Genomic DNA, 15,791 nt, shown 5'->3' on the forward strand with positions numbered 1-15,791 from the left:
CCCTAAACCTCTGTCCCAGGTCCTACTTTGTTGAACACTTTCATCAATAACTTTCATCAAAAGTATAAATATCATTTCATCCAAATTATAATTAATATGAATCTGGGAAGGGACACTAATACACTGAGTGACAGAACTGGAGACTCAAGAGTTTAACTACAGTTGGTTGAAACTAAATAAATTAATTTGTTTGTTAAAAAAGAAATAGAATGAACCCAAAGACCACTTAACAAATGAATAAATTGTAGCCTAGAGAGGTTTAATTACTTATCCAAAGTCTACTAGTGGCAATCAGAATCAGAGTTTAGGTTTGAAGATTTTGGCCAAGTTAATAGAATGTGAGGTCATAAGAGAATTCAGTTCCCCCAAATGATTATGATCATGATTATGATGATGTAAAGCCATAGGACTTTCCCTGTTGATGTATATGCAGATGCTACCCTATGTGAAGTCTGGGAAAGTGTTGGTGAGAGTCAGGAATTCTTTTGTCTTTACCATTCTCCATTTGTGAATATTCAGGAACAATCTCCTTTGGGACAGTTAGAGTAGAAGTCTTCAGAACTGAGGGTTTCTGGCTTCCAGATCTAAGAAGAAAGATGGAAGAGACCAACCCCAACTCAAGTGTGCTTAAATAAAAAGACTCTGGGAAAACATGAGAGGAATAAGCAGTCTCCTTCATGTCCCTATTCCTAGTTTGCTAATCTAAAGACTTCAGGATATGAGCTCAACCTTGAGTGAGATCTAGGACACTTTCTTGGTTGACCTGAGTCCTATTGCTCCCATTGAGAAAGCTCCTTCATTTTTCATTGTCTGATATTTATTCTCCTATATATACCTTCTCTGATTTCTGTTTGTTATGATTTGGATAAATAGGTTTCTTTACTATTTTCTTCTATTGTTATTTTTGTTTAATCATTTTTCAGTCATTTGATTCTTTATAACCATTTGGAATTTTCTTGGTAAAGATACTGGAGTGGTTTACCATTACCTTCTTCAGTTCATTTTGCAGATGAGGAAACTGAGGCAAATAGTATTTACTATTTAAATATCATTTACAAAGGTCACACAACTAAGAGAGGTCAGATTTGAACTCAAGAAAATAAGAAAACAACTCTAGGCCCAGTATTCTATCCATTGTGCCATCTGAGGAATATAACAGGGCAAAGATCAATCCATTGTAATGATAATTTTTATTTCATTTTATTAATTTTAATATTCAAGACTGAAGGCTTCCTACAACTGTTGGCTAACTAAAAACCTTCTGTTAATATTAACTTAACCTAATCAAGCTCTGACTTGAATAAAGGGAAGATTGTTTGACATTCCTTAGAGAGAAATCATAAGGGATCCAAAGTGATTTAGTTATGTTTTAACTCCCCTGTGAAAGGAAGGATTTTTCTTGGTTATCTTGGTCACATATAAATATTGTCTCTCAATTAGCCTATTTATGAACCTTCTAAATGTAGTTTGATCTGTTGCCTGACTTAGTTTACCTATAAAGTTTGTTTAACTAGGTTTGTTTGTATGAGTTTATGACTTTAATTATGTTCAACTTTTATGACATTGAAGGAAGTAAGCTTTTATGAATCTATTTTTTCTTGAACTTCTATAACCTAAGAAGAATATACAAGATTGGAATATTTAAAAGAAGTATCATATTTCCCCCAAACTAAGACCAGGTTTTTATATTAATTTTGCTCCAAAAGAATCATTAGGGCTTATTTTCAGGGGATTTCTTTTTTTTATGTTCAACAATCTGTATTTAATCATTTTTTATGTACAAAAAATCTACATTTATTCAAATAGTCATGTCATCTTCTTCTGGAACATTGCCATAACTTTCCAAATCCCAAATTCTGACCTAAATTTCTTGTAACTCATTTCCTATAAAACCATTGACCCCCAATCTCTCATGTCCAGCAATAGAGCTCTCCTTAAATGAGCACTTCTTGTTCATGTAGCCTGCTCTTAGTGCATTGTCAATGCAGTATTCTTCACCTGAGTCACCACCCCTTTTCTTTTTTTGGTTCGTTTGGGTTTTTTTGCATGGCAATGGAGTTAAGTGACTTGTCCAGGATCACACAGCTAAGTAAGTATTAAGCATCTGAGCTCAAATTTGAATTCAGGTCCTCCTGATTCCACCATGTTCTACCCACTATGTCATCAAGTCACCTACTCTTGCCGGTTCAACTTCACAACATTTCTACACTGATTTATCTCCTATTCTATTTTCAATGTAATTATTGATTTCCAAGAGCAAATGGTCCTTGAATGACTTATTTATTGCGATATCAAGAGACTGGAGATAGGCTGTCATTCCTGCAGGAATCATTATTTGATCTATTCTTCTCTCTCTTCAAGAAAGTTCTTCATGTCTTGAGCTTGATGAGTACTGGCTGAATCCCAGACTTGTGGACCTATTTGGGTACCTTGCAAAACAAGTGGCTGAATTAAATTGACCCACTTCCCAATAACTGCTTGTGTGCACCAGGCTTTTTTTCAAAAATAAAAATACCTGAAACACCTTCAGTCTTATCTTTCTCACCCTTAGTGGTGGGCTTTCTTTCCATCAAGATGTTATCAAGTGCCCACATTATCCATGTATTATGTCTGCACTTACAGTAATAAGTTTTAAGTTAATCTGTTTACATAGGAGTTTACCTCTTGTCCAAAGATGTTGGCTTGGGAATTTACAAATACTTATTTATAATTTATATTTTCATTTATTTTAAGTACTAATGTCAATATTATTTATATTTAATTATATAGTAATATTATTATTTTATAATTCAATACATCTGCCACAGACTTTCTAAATGCACCCATTTAGGGGGCAGCTAGGTGGCATGGTGGATAGAGGCTGGTGCCCTGGAGTCAGGAGGGACTTGAGTTCAAATCCAGCCTCAGATACTTAATAATTGCCTGTTTGACCTTGGGCAAGTCACTTAACTCCATTGCCATAAATAAAATATTTTTTTAAAATGCATCCATTTGACTGATGATTTTAACTGGGGCTTATTTGGGTGATAGGGTTTATATTACAAGCATCCTGAAAAATCATGCTAGCTGGGTTTTTTAGTTAGATCTTATTTTTGGTGAAATACAGTATTTATCATTGCTCTGACATCACTTTACCTATGAGGCCTTATTAAAATTCTAATGATTGTTCAAATTGATTGTTTTCTCTAGGATCTGAATTTATGCTTGAATAATAACAAAACTTGTATTTTTACCTTTATAATTTCTCTGCTGAAGTAAATATATTTTGGCAGCAATTAACTACTACATGAACTCAGAGAAAAGCTGAAACCATCTATCAGTCGGTCAGGAATCAGTTGACAGATTTGATTTATCCAGCCATATGATCGACAAACTTTAAAATAGCAAAGGAATTACTGAAACAGAGAACTAAGAAGTCATCATCTATTGAGGTACTCCTATTCAAATTTTACAAGAATTTTTACCATCAATAAGAAATGATGAGATGGAATATGAAATATTAAAAATTCAGGAAAATTTTGGCTTTCTACCAAAAATTTACTTACTGCCCAGCAGTAATAGGGGGAAGCATATTTAGCACTTTACAACTATTTTACAATTTCTGCAGCAGAAAACAAACCTGGTTTCAACTTCACCATGGTCAAAATTATCTTTTTACCATTTGTGATCTCCTCCTCTGTTTTGCCCCAACAGTTACCTGCCTCCTATCTCATTTCCAGCTCCCTTTTATGTGTTGTCTTCCCCTGTTAGAATTGAAACTCACTAGAGGTAGCTAATGATTTTCTCATACAGTATTTGTATCCCCTGGTAATAGTAAAAACTTGATAAATGCTTCTTGATTCAATATCTCTCCTTTGATTAAGGGCTGGTCACCCTTGTGGAAAGTATCTGATTTGATTCTCTCTTAATTTGTTAATGGCAATTTTAAAAATACAGATTACATGTCCACTTCGATGCTACTGTGGTATTCCATCTAAGGTGCTGTCTACACTTATATTCCTGCCAAAGTGCTTCTCAATTTTCCCAGCAGTTTCACCAAATATCAAATGTCCTTCCCCAAGTAATTGATATTATGATTATGAGTAAATCATGTTGCATGTGTTGTCAAACAGAATTGATATGTCAGTTTGTTTGTTTAACTGTTTTTGTTTCAAGAAAGGGTTCTCTGGTGAAAAATTACTAAAAAGTTTTTATGATCTAAAAAACCAAACATTCAAAATAAAATAAAATAATGTTGAAAGCTAGTGGAAGTGTCTTAAATAGTAAACTATGGAGTTGTATTTCATACTACAGGCACTGGAAAGCCACTGAAGTTTTGATTGATTGATCCAGTGGATGTGTTCTCACTTGATAAAGATATCAATATCTTATTACTTACTTCAAAGGAGGTGGAGATGTTTGAAAGATTGATTGATTGATTGATTCAGTCAATCTCTCCCTTCCCCTAGCCCTTACCTACCGTTAAAATTGAAAAGAGGAAGGAGGAAAGGAAAATGTATGATTTTGGAATAGGCACTACAAAAAGACAGCAGAAAAGTTAAAGATAATTATGATAAAAAAATAGAATGGGAGAGGAGATAGGTGGCACTAGGTGGCACAGTGGATAGAGCATCAACCCTGGAGTCAGGATGACCTGAACTCAAATCCAGCCTCAGTCACTTAATAATTACCTAATTGTGTGACCCTGGGCAAGTCACTTAACCCTATTGCCTTGCAAAAAAAAAAATTAAGACTGGAACTAGCTAGAAAAATCCATTATAGAAAAAAAGAGGGAGAAAGAAAGATAAAAATGACAGTTTATTCTGAGTTTATTGTTCTGGGAGGAAATGACATAAGATTCAATGTTTATAGAAAGTTTTGGTTTACTTAGTGGTAGGGAAAGATGGAAATTGTATGCACATCTTTTATATTAAAATAATGCCTAAAAGATTTGAAGTTTCAACCTACTGTTTCTTGATTCTTCTCTCTAGACCTCAGATATGCTGATAATGGCTCAAATGTATAAAATGCTTTAAGATTTGCAAAGTATTTCCTGTTCTTTGATCCCACAGAATAGGTACTTTGATCCCTATTTTAAATATGAGAAAAGACCCAGGTAGGGTGAGAGACTTGCCCATGAATGGTAAATATTCAAGTCGGTATTTGGTCCTGGTTCCAAGTCCAGTACTCTTTTCATGAAAACATTCTGCCTTTCCTATGTTAAATTAAACTAATTGTAACAGTAACAATTCACATTTGCAAAGTATTTTAAAGTTTACAAAGCACTTTCCTCATATTGCTATGCACTGTTAATGTGCTATTATCTTCATTTCCCAGATGAACAAACTGAGGCTCAGAGAAATGAAAAGTAGCATAATGTCCACCATTATGTCCAGCATAACATATCTAATTAATACAAATCAGGACTTGAACTCTAAATTTCTGTTTCCAGGTCCACACTGCCTGTTCCCATATCCATTAATTATGGCTGATACCCTTGCTAAGCAAAGTTATAACTCTTTGCATGTTTCTCTTTACTCTGTTTCTTATTCCAATTTGTCATTTCTTTTGGCAGTTCTATCACCTCTCTGTGGATAACTTACCCAGTCTATACGTCTAACCCTGATCTGGGGGCAAGAAGAAAATACTCTCTAATATGACATTCCTTTTATCAATTTCTTCTTATGGTTTGCCCTTTCTTCTTTTTCAAATAACATTTCTTTTCACTGGAGAGTTCCTTTCCCACCAATCCTTAAAATCCTTTGGTTGCCCTGCAACAAGATTGATGATGATGACTGGTGGTAGTGCTGGTAGTGATGATGATGATGACAGCTGACATTCAAAGAATATTTAAAGGTTTGCTTAGTTGTGGAAATCCAAGAGAATTAAGAAAAATAAGAAATAGAAATAATTCCATTCTACTTCAGGAATGGTGGTAGAATATATAAAAGGGGGAGAAATTGCTAAAAATCACACAATCAATGCATGTTAAATTAGCACTTGATACTGTAAATATGAGATTCTCATCTAAAGATCACTGAGTAAGCAAATTACTGAAAGAGCTGAAATTTATCCCTCTTTATATTGTCACTATAAACAAAATAAATAGAAGGAAATTGTAGTTAAATGACAAGATGCCCTACAGCTTCTCCTTGGATAAATAGATAAAGAAATTGGTGTTATTGTTTTTGTCATAAGTTCAAAGAAACATGAAACAAAACATGATAAATACTTTTAAAAAGTCAAACAAGAAAATGACTGTTTATTAATATCTGTTACAAAGAATAAAGTCTAGTCAAATTAAGTCAATTAGTGGATCAGACTCTTTAGGTATGAACTGTGAATTCATTCCCACCCCCAAGAAGATCTTACAGTATAAGATAACTTACAGTAGAAGTGACTGACTAAGATAGATTTGAGGTAGAACTCAGTCTGAGGGTACAGATTAACAGAGGATAGCAAAGGAGACACTTGGTTTTCCTGTAAAAATATATGTCAGAAGCAGATATGTGCATGCCTACTCAACATAATTTGCTATTTTCTTCTTCAGTTCATTTTATAGATGATGAAACTGAGGCAAACAGAGTTACTTGCCCAGGATCACTCAACTAGTAAGTGTTTGAGGCTAGATTTGAATTCAGGGACTACTGACTCCAGGGTAGGCACACTCTATCCTTTGTATGATCAACTTGCCCTTAACTGACTATGTGCTAGACATTGTGCTCAGTTCAAAGCATACCAATACAAGGAGAAAGAAAATTTCTGACTTCAAGGAATTGAATTCTAAAGGGAGAAGACAACACATAAGAGAAGCTCTAAGGTATGGGGAAGGAGAGATGAAGGAATTTCACTCCAAGACATGATAAAGTTCAGGGGAGAGTCAGGAGAGCAGGCTGAAGAAAAATAAAGACATGGTTGGCCTGGGCATCTTTAAAATGAAGGTCTTGGAAGGAACCATTGAGGTAAAGAGGATTCAGGTATGGGGGACTTCACCTTGATTTGGATAAGAAGAAAGAGGAGGTTGGATAGAGCCAAGATTGTGGAGTGGAGACAGGAATTTCCACAAGTTCTCCTCCAAACCACTGCAAATACCTTTAAATAATGACTCAAACCAAATTCTGGAGTGGCAGAACCCAGAGAAAGACTGAGTGAAAAAATTTCCAGCCCAAGATAACTTGGAAGATCTGCAAGAAGGGTATATTACACCAGGTTTAGAAAGGACCCGCAGCTCAACCTGGCTATGCAGGAGCAAACTGGCTATGTCATCCAGGAACAGATTGCTGAGCGCCTAGGTCCCTGGGGGTATCTGGATCCATGGCAGCTGTCATGGTTTCCAGACTTCTCAGCCCAGGGATTGCCAAGGATAATTGGGAAGGGCAGAAGGAAAACTCTGCCATAACAGAGTGAGAGCAGAGCCCAATTCAATGCACGCCTCAGCACACCTTGTCCCAGGGAACCAGTAACAGGATACAGAGTCACTGGGCAGCTGCTTCCAGAGTGTTCAGCCCATGGCTGGTAAGGGGGTGTGGGGAGACTGCAGGGGTCTCTTTGAGGCAGGACTGTGTTGCTTTGCCCATACTCAGATCCAGGTCAGGTCCAGGTTTGGGGCCCCATGCTGCCATAGCAAGGCAGGGACCCTCCTCACAATTCCAGGGCACGGGGGAGTGCTTGTAGTCATCCATGGACCAGAGCACAGGCAGGAGAGTAGTTAGAACCTCTCATAAGACCTTGGAAGAATTGAGGTCCCTGGAGGTAATCCCTGAAAACAGCTGCAAAAACCTTCAAAAAGTCTGGGACTGTGTTCCCCATCCTGGAAGCAGAGCCCCACCTTAATGAGTTAAAATCAGAATGGGAATGAGGAAATGAGCAAACAACAAAAGAAAAAATCCAACCATACACAATTACTTTGGTCCTCTGGAGGATCAAAATATATACTCAGAAGATAACAAGGTCAAAACTTCTATATCCAAAGCCTCCAAGAAAAAAAATGAATTGATCTCAGGCTATGGAAGAGCTCAAAAAAAAAAAAAAAGATTTTTGAAAATCAAGTAAAGGACGTAGAGGAAAAATTGGGGAGAGAAATAAGAGCAATGTGGGAAAAATCTTGAAAACCAAGTCAGCAGCTTGGTGAAGGAGATACAAAAAAATACTGAAGAAAATATCATCTTAAAGACCAGTTTGGATAATGGAAAAAGCAGTCCAAAAGGTCAATGAGGAAAAAATGCCTTAAAAAACAGAACTGACCCGATGGAAAAGATACAAAAATTCTATGGAAAAAAATTCCTTAAAATATAGAATAGAGCAAAGGGAACTAAATGACTTTGTGAGAAGAAGCAATAAAAGAAATAGCAAAACAAATCCAAAAGAATGAAAAGCTAGAAGAAAATGTGAAATAGCTCATTGATAAATAACTGACCTGGAAGACAGATTCAGGAAAGATAATTTAAAAATTTGTCTACCTGAAAGCCATGTCCAAAAAAAAGGAGCTTAAACTTCATTTTTCAAGAAATTCTGCAGGAAAATTGCCCTGATATCATAGAAGCAGAGGGTAAAATGGAAATTGCAAGAATTCACCAATTATCTCCTGAAAGAGATCCCAAAATGAAAACAGCCAGAAATATTATAGGCAAATTTCAGAACTCCCAAGTCAAGGAGAAAATATTACTAGCAGCCAGAAAGAAACAATTCAAATATCATGGAGCTATAGTCAGGATAATATAAGATTTAGCAACTTCCTTCTTAAGGGCTCATAAGATTTGGAATATGATATTATTCTGGAAGGCAAAAGAACTTTGATTACAACCAAGAATCAAATACCCAGTAAAACTAAACATACTCTTTCAGGGGAAAAGATAAACATTCAATGAAACAGGGGACTTTCAAACTTCCCTGATGCAACAACCAAAGACAAACAGAAAGTATGATCTTCAAGTAGAGGACTCAGGTGAAGCATAGAGAGGGTGGATGGGAAGGGCAAATTATAAGAGACTTAATGATGTTGAAATGCTTGTATTTCTACATGGGAAGATATACTGAAAACTTGTGAATCTTCTCATTTATTAGAGCAGTTAGAAGGAGCATATATAAACAAGGCATAAGAGGAAGTTGAATATGAAGGTATAATATATTAAAAAGATGGAGTTAATGGGTGAGAAAGGAATAATCAGGGAGAAAGAAAGGTAGAATGGGGTAAGTTATTTTACATAAAAGAGCTAAGGGAAAGTTTATGCGATGGAGTGGAAGAAGGGGAAGGTGAGGAGGAGTGAATTAGCCTTCATTCTTATTGAATGTGACTCAGAGAGGAAATAACATACACACTCAATTGAGTATAGAAATGTATCTTACCCAGAGGAAATAAAAGAGGAAAGGGATGGGAGAAAGGGACAGAGGGAGGGAAAGATGGTTGAGGAGAGACAGGGTGAAAGGAGAGAGAGAGATAATAGAGCAAATGGGGGTGTAGGGGAATAAGATAGAGGCAAGTACAGCTAGCAATAGCAGCTGGAGGGGGGAAGAAGCAATTTCTCTGATGGATTTATGATAAAGAAAGAATTGATGTGTATGAATACAGACTGAAGCATACATTTTTCTGACTTTATTTTCCTTGAGATTTCTCATTCTTGGGGGGAAGGAACAGAATTATGTCTCTTTTTATAACATGACTATTATATTAATGTGTTTCATGGCTACACATTTTTTTTTTGCAAGGCAATGGGGTTAAGTGGCTTGCCCAAGGCCACACAGCTAGGTAATTATTAAGTGCCTGAGGCCAGATTTGAACTCAGGGACTTCTGACTCCAGGGCTGGTGCTCTATCCTCTGCCACCTAGCTGCACCCTGGCTATACATTTTTAACCTACACCAAGTAACTTGTTTTTTTTCAATGTGGGGAGTGGGATGAGAGGAAGAAGAGAGGGAAGGAGAGAAGGTTTTGGAAGTGAATGTTGCAGCTTGTTTTTGTATGTAGCTAGAGTAAAAAAATTTAAAAATAAAACAAAATAAGGGCTAAAAAAAAAAGGAGAAGAGAGGATTCTATGAAGAGCTTAAGAGTATCCAAATTAAAGAAACATGTGCGTGTTGCTCCTTGACTTTGTGAATGATAAGAAGCATGATGGACGATATAGATGAAGAGTGAGGAATGAGAGAAGATAAATGTTGATTATCTCCAGTTTTTATACTATACATGACTTTTAAAAAATTTTATTTGTGGGGCAGCTAGGTGGTGCAGTGGATAGAGCACTGGTCCTGGAGTCAGGAGTATCTGAGTTCAAATCCTGCCTCAGACACTTAATAATTACTTAGCTGTGTGGCCTTGGGCAAACCACTTAACCCCATTGCCTTGCAAAAAAAATTATTTGTTTTAAATTTATGGAATAAAGTATTTCTATAACAATAAAAAAAAGATTGCACATGAAATTGCAAATCTATTGTGTACAACCTTACAATTGCTTTCAAATAAATAATAAAGTTACCATATTTCTTTTTTCTATTTTTTTCTTCCCTCCCCCATTTGCAAATAATTGCATGTTGTCTTTCCTGTTGAGAGTGGAGACTAATTTCTTTGAATTCCTAATGTTTAACCCTATGTCTGACACATAGTAGGCATTTAATAGCTGCTGATCTAATTGCAATAACCTCTAACTCCTAGTCTTCAAGAGTTAGCTATAGCTTAAAGAGTCTTTCTCTGTTTAGAAGATCTGATGTCCACCCTCTCAAACCTGGAATCTCTTAAAGTTGGGCTTGCCCATGTGGTTTTATGCCACTTTCTCTGACTAGAAGACTGGATTCTGAGTCACACTTTCTAGAGAATTCAAAGTCTCCCTTCTTCCAGACAAGACTTGTCAGTCACAAATACTGTCCATGCACCACACTGAGTGGCCTTGCATATGTCTGTTTTTGACACTGGCTTCTACAGAAGCATCAGCTACCATCTGTTCATCTGGAAAAATCTGCCCTCAGGATCTTTCCCATCAGGCTGAGTTCCATCATTTATTTATCTTAGCCAAGGATTTCTGCTGCAAGTTACCATCTTAAGGGTGAGGGAATAACAGTTCACACACAAAACTTAATGATTGTGTATACTCATTAGGGCTGACCATACATTATTAAGATACTCATTAATGTATTCAAAAAAACTTTACAGTAAATTCAATAATACATACATCAAACCCTCTAGGAGTCACCCAGCAGTTTGACTCCTAAAGGTCTTAACTTTTGGGGATATATAAATAAGAAATCACCTACTCTCAAGGACTTTCATTCTAGCAGAGGATAACCACATATATAAGGGAACGGTGGCCAAAGAGGAGTGTTTTAGAGAAAGAAATCACAAAGAATTGTAATAACTGGGCAACTTGAGATTTCCTTACAAGAAATGGTAGTGTTGATTTGATTACTGAAAAGAAGGGAACAAGGTGTATTTTTCAAAGCATGGAGATGGCCTGAAAGTAAAAAGGTAGGTGTGAGATTGAGTAAAATAAGATGAAACGTTCATGAATCAATAGTTAAAGAGGTAGAACCTTCAGTTCCAGATAAGGGCTGGCATGGTATGAAAATGATGGTGATGCCTTGAGACAGAGCAAAATAAGATGCATAGCTCGCCAATTAGGGCCCAGGGTCCCAGAGTGGAACCTTGAGTTCTGGATGGAGAATGAAGCTTTTTACTATAGTTTCTGATTCCATAGATCATTAAATACATATTTACTAGGAGTTTTTGTAGATAGGTTTCAGTTCAGTAGGCACTGAATAAATGATCATTAAAATAATTTTAAGCTTCCAACGACTTTCAGAGAAGGAAATACATCTTCCTATTCTTAACATCACAAAAATGTTACTGAGGTCACTTTGGTTAAAAATTATGACTGGCTGAGGCACAGCTAGTCAAATGATTAATCAAACAGATTTGTATCCAAGACTTCTTACTCTCATCCTAGAATTCCATCTAAGTGACAAGTGTCAAAAGTTCTCTCTATCTGACCTAAACCACCACTTCCCAACCATATAATTTGACATTAAGATGAAATTTTTTTTTTTAGATTTTTGCAAGGCAATGGGGTTAAGTGGTTTGCCCAAGGCCACACAGCTAGGTAATTATTAAGTGTCTGAGGTCAGATTTGAACTCAGGTACTTCTGACTCCAAGACTGGTGCTCTATCCACTGTTACCTCGCTGCCCCAAGATGAGATTTTTTGGTATTGAATGTTATCAAGAAATTTTGGGCTAACAAACATTCAGAAATATTTATAGGACACTTCAAAAAATTTTTTTCATTGACTATAACCAGAGAAAGAATTGTGGAGTTTGAACAAAGACCAGACTATTACCTTTAATTTAGCGGGGGGGGGGGGGGGGGGGGAACCATTATATTATTATGTAATTTTGCTATCTCTTATACTTTATTTTCTTTCTTAAGGATATGATTACTCTCTCATCACATTTAACTTAGATTGGTGTATACCACGGAAACAATGTAAAGACTAATAGACTGCCTTCTGTGGGGGGTGGGGGGAAGGAAGCAAAATTAGGGGAAAAATTGTAAAACTCAAAATAAATAAAATCTTTCTTTATAAAAAGTTTTCATTGTTATCTTTTGATTTTTCATTATTTTCATTCAACATATCCCTCCTTACTCAAAGCTAGAGGGTCATCCCTTAGAATAAATAATAAATAATAAAAGAAATAGGAAAGGGGGAAATAATAAAAGAAAAGGAAAGGGGGTAAAGCAATTTAAAAAATAGCCAACATATTAACCAAAGTCAACAATGCAAGTCCCAAATCCATAGACCTCCTACCTTTGGAAAAAAGGACATGTGTTCTCATACCTCTTCTTAAGGTCCAAGTTTGACCTTTATATTCACACAAGATTCAGTTTTGATGAGAGGAAGGAGCAGAGAGGCTGGGAACACACTTCTTAAAAATCAGCATTAGAATTTACAGTAAGGAGACCACAACACCCCTCTTTCTGCCAATGTCATTGCTGGTTAAACTGTCAATCAACATCAGATATTTATTTTTATTGTTTAGAGAGAGAGACAGCTCCAGTTTCGCACTCTAAAATAAGAGAGCTTAACCTTTACTTTTCGTACTGAATAGAGACACTTGATATTGCCTTGAAACTTGAGAAATCTGTGAGGACCCACAAAAGTGTACAAGTATTAAGCACTTTGGAAGAAAAATGCTTTGTAAAATATGTCAAGGGTCATGAATTCTTTTTTTAAAGAAAGAGTTCTGGGCGGCTAGGTGGCGTAGTGGATAAAGAACCGGCCTTGGAGTCAGGAGTACCTGGGTTCAAATCCGGTCTCAGACACTTAATAATTACCTAGCTGTGTGGCCTTGGGCAAGCCACTTAACCCATTTGCCTTGCAAAAACCTCAAAAAAAAAAAAAAGAATTCTTTGAGGAAAGGAATAGTGGACATATGAGGACAGGAGGAAACGAATTCCTTTGTGAGTTTCTTCCTGCTTTAACCCATCTTATTCCATGGTTTTAACTCAGATCCTTTTACACAAAGAAGTGGGGGAATTCTACCCTGTCCTGCCCCATTGCACATCCCAGCAAAACCTGGATTCCTCAAAAACCTTTTCCCAGGCCACTAGTCTCTTGCCCTTAGCAAAAGCCTCTTCTCATCCCCTACCCCCCAATACACGCCCCAAGTAATCAGCTAGGCTGGGCTGAGTGAGTTTTCAACTTTTCCTCTTTTTTACTCTTTTATCAACGTCTCTTTCCTTTCTTCTTTCTGGGCAGGAAAGAAGTTGACCTTGTCTACCTCTGGGTTTGGGGTGATAACATTATATCTGCTCACTCTCCCTCAAAGACAACCTGTGCCCATGAGCCATAAGCTCTATCAGGACCAGTTATGAGCATCTTGGACCAGGTTGCCAGCCACACCTTCTGGGCTGGGTGTTAGGTACAAAGTTTAGTCTCAATGAAACTCTTCCCTTTCTGGATGTTTCTTTGCATTAGTCACTCTGACTTATTGAACACTAACTAAAGCATCAGAAATGAAGGGGTCACAGGAAGGACAGGAGCATATGGGCCCTACCCCATTAGGATGGTAAAAGAAATGAGAGCATAAATCCCTCAGGGTCTGCCTCCTGTCCTAGCTATCCTGCTCTAGCCTCCCATTTATATTTAATTGTTTCCTAAGATACCAAGGCTCAGATCTGATAGTATTTGCATTGGAGGGGAGGGGGTGCCTAAAAGGAGAAACTAGAATGAGCCATCAGAGGTAGTCAAGTCAAGGTCAGGAATTTATTGCTGATACCTGTTTACACCTACTACCTTTGTACCAGGAGGGAATGATTTGTTAGCTGGATTGCTTAATTACTGAGCACCTCACCCCCACCCCACAACTCATAATTCTTGGATTGTTCTCCCTTTTACCAACAATTTAAGTCCTATCCATTCAACTGATTCAGTACTGCCCAACTCCGTCTGCTCCTCTCCACTCCTTTCCTCACTTCCTAATTTAGACCTCCTCCTTCCTCCTTCTTCACTTTCTTCTCCTCCTTCTGGTTCTCCTTCTTTTCCTTCTCCTCCTCTTCCTCTTCCTCTTCATCCTCCTCCTTCATCTTCTTCTCTTCCTAGTTCTCCTTCTCCTCCTACTTCTTCTTTGCCTATTCCTTCTCCTTCTTCTCTTCCTCTTCCTTCATCTCTTCCTACTCCTCCTTCTTTGCCTCCTTCTCCTTATCCTCTTCTCTTTCTCCTCCTCTTCTTCCTTCTCTTCCTCATCATCATCATAGTTAATAGCATCTATTCAGTACCAGGCACTGTGCTAAGATTTTTAAAAATATTATCTCATGTGAGCTGCCCAACAACTAGGCAAAATAAGCACTATTACCTTATCCCATTTTATAGATGAGTACACCGAAGCAGACAGAGATGAAGTGACTTGCCCAGGGTCATACAGCTAGTAAGTGTCTGAGGGCCAAATTTTAACTTGAATTAAATTTCTCCACTATGCCATCTAGGATACTTCATCTCTTCTTGCCTCAACTATAATCTCCTCATTGGTGTTCTAGTCTTCAATCCCTTACCTTCTTCAGGCATCAATCACCAAACATTCATTCATTAAGCATCTAATGTGTATGTTAATGCAAAATGTGAGATAATTCTTGAACTGTAGGAATTTACATTTCACAAGGAAGATTTAACTCAATCATGGAGAGATAAATGTAGGATATATATATATATACATATACAAGATATGTATGTACATATATAATATTTATTATATTTTTATATGTATATATAGTCACATATATGTATATATATATATATATATTTATATAAAATGTTGGGGATGGGAAGGGAGTAGGCACAAATAACTGGAAGAAGTAGTACCAGTTAATGAGGTGAATTTCCTGTTCCAATACCTACAATGACTACATATTACACAGCACCTCCTCACTCACATCCAATTCACATGCTTGTCACGGCATCACCTCCCTGATGACATGGTCTTCTTCAAGAATGAAGGACAAATAAAAAAAAATTCAAAAATCTTAGTTTGGTGTTCCAGACCTTCCACAATCTCTGAAACAACACTACCCCCATCCTCTCCACAACTTACCTTTCCAATCTTTTCTCCTATTCATACAAACTATACCACTTACTTTTGTGATCTTCTGCTTCTTGCAGATCTGGTCATGAGAGTCCATTGATCACTGAGTTCAGTCTTGAAAACATTTGGATCTGTACCATTTTTGTGTAGGAACTATAAAGTTCTTACTTGGGACAGGGACTTTTGAAAGTCTCCCCCTTTGGAGAGGAACACTGTGTTGTGACATCATAGGACTACCCCAGCCAGATTGTAAGAA

This window comes from Macrotis lagotis, chromosome 1 (genome assembly GCF_037893015.1).
Source record: "Macrotis lagotis isolate mMagLag1 chromosome 1, bilby.v1.9.chrom.fasta, whole genome shotgun sequence".
Lineage (NCBI taxonomy): Eukaryota > Metazoa > Chordata > Mammalia > Peramelemorphia > Peramelidae > Macrotis > Macrotis lagotis.